Raw genomic sequence first — 1,459 nt, 5'->3', positions numbered from 1 at the left:
AAAGCGGCAGGACGGAGATGCGTATGGTCACGGTGTTCGGGCGCTCCCCGCTTTCGCCGACGAAGGGGCGGGTGTCCCCACGTCACCCCCTTGCTTTCGACTCGACGAGCAGCTCTCTACTGAGTTCTCACCATACGTGGAGCTACGCGAAAACACGCGCAATGGTCGCGCTGCGACCCTGTTCTTGCGGCACAAGTCTGCCGACATCTCGCTTGTACATGTTCGCCGAGTGCTTAGAGTCAAAGCCCTGAGCGGAATAACAAGGGGCGCGCGGGTACTGGGCGTAGTACGCACTCTACCGGTATAGTCTGCCTTTCCTCTCCAGCTTCACCCCACGACTCGGATGCTCTCCCGGCCCGTACTGAGCGGTGGCACGTCAGCACAGAGGTCGTATGGGCGGCCGACTTTCCTGCGCGCCTCGACGCAGGATGCCCCCTGACGAGACACCGGCACCAATGCATTCAGCCACGAAACATAGTTCTGCCAGCTCGTTGGAGATCACGGTAATCATCCTACGCCAGGAATAGCCCGCCGAGGGGCGCACGTCTATTTCAGGCTTTGATTAGCCTTGGGTTGCATCCGCGATCGCCCATCCGCTGCGCAGATCACCTCCGGGAGCCACGAAAACATCCGGACGCCACAGCTCGATTGGTGGGCGGGCACGCCACCGCCATCCAGTGCGCCCTGCTGCGTTGGGACGGGAGCAGGCGGGTTCCAGGTTAGTAGAAGCTAAGGTCGCACCCGTGTGGCATTCCGAATTAGTTGACGACGTTCTGAATCGCAAGGGATTCCGGATTGCAGGGCATTCCGAATTGAAGGACCATTCCGAATTGCAGGGCGAGGTTAGAGCCGGCCGTCGCTGGACGGTCTCGCGCGGTCATGGTACAGGTTCAGTAGGTTCCAGCGTGCAGGCGCCTGCAGGCGCGGTCGTCAAAGATGATGCGCAGCGCTATACCGCCTAATGCGTCATCTCTATCGGGTCGCTTGCCCCTTACACTTCTTGTAGCCCAGTGTTGGGCAGTCAATGACCGAGTCATCCCAGTCACGGTCATTGACTGACAGCTGGTCATTGATGCGTCAACGACCGAGTCACGGTCAATGACCGGGCGGTTTCATGGGTCCCGCGTGAGCAAGACGCCGGTATTGAGCGCTCGACGAAGCGGGAACCACGCTCGCACGAAGCAGTAGCAGCTATCGATAACGCACGGCCGTAGGGTACTATTAGAATATCGAGCCCTGCTGTGTACACACATACTACTAGTTTTTGATTAAAACCATTCTCTCCTGCTGCGCCTTTGGCCTTTCACCTGGGCAATCTCCATCTGGTCATGCACCCTAGTAACCCAGCCGGAGCAGTACCAAATCCCCCAAGCCGTCCGGGGGCTCATACTCGCGGATGGTGGCGAGGATTCTTCATAGACCACCCTCTGCTAGCCCAGAAGCATTCCGATGCTTTTAG

Source organism: Phanerochaete carnosa (genome assembly GCF_000300595.1).
Source record: "Phanerochaete carnosa HHB-10118-sp unplaced genomic scaffold PHACAscaffold_11, whole genome shotgun sequence".
NCBI lineage: Eukaryota > Fungi > Basidiomycota > Agaricomycetes > Polyporales > Phanerochaetaceae > Phanerochaete > Phanerochaete carnosa.
This window is presented reverse-complemented; position numbering follows the sequence as displayed.